Source organism: Cystoisospora suis (genome assembly GCF_002600585.1).
Source record: "Cystoisospora suis strain Wien I chromosome Unknown contig_6752, whole genome shotgun sequence".
In the NCBI taxonomy this organism is placed as follows: Eukaryota; Apicomplexa; class Conoidasida; order Eucoccidiorida; family Sarcocystidae; genus Cystoisospora; species Cystoisospora suis.
Window position 1 is genome coordinate 1 of NW_027159539.1, and position 474 is coordinate 474.

The window sequence follows — 474 nt, forward strand, 5'->3', positions numbered from 1 at the left end:
AAGGTCGGGAAGACATGCTGCAGTGTGTGTGGGGGCATGTGTGGCGTGAGTAAAGAAGAATTCTTTATAATGATCGACATCACAAGAGAGCTTCAGGGAGACAGCAGCCTAGTGGGGATGTGAAGCCATTCTTACTTTGCTTGCCTTTCTCGTCTTGGACGTTTTTTCTCGTTCCTTCCTTCCTAGACCTTTCAACGTACACACCATGGACCCGCACTGTGTATGTACATAGACTTCTGTCGATGATACCGGTGCCCAACATGTAGACAGTGCTGCTCATTATTGTGGAGGTGGTGGTGTATGTGCACTCACTCACGTAGGCTTTTCTTTGACTTCTGCTCTTTCTGTGTCTCCTGCAACTCCCCACAGCTGTCCAGACGTGGGTACGTAGCTAGCTAGCTAGCTAGATAGACCAGAGAGAAAGAGATTTGATGTTCCTGATCGTCTGTAAGACAACAACGTATCTATTTTCTC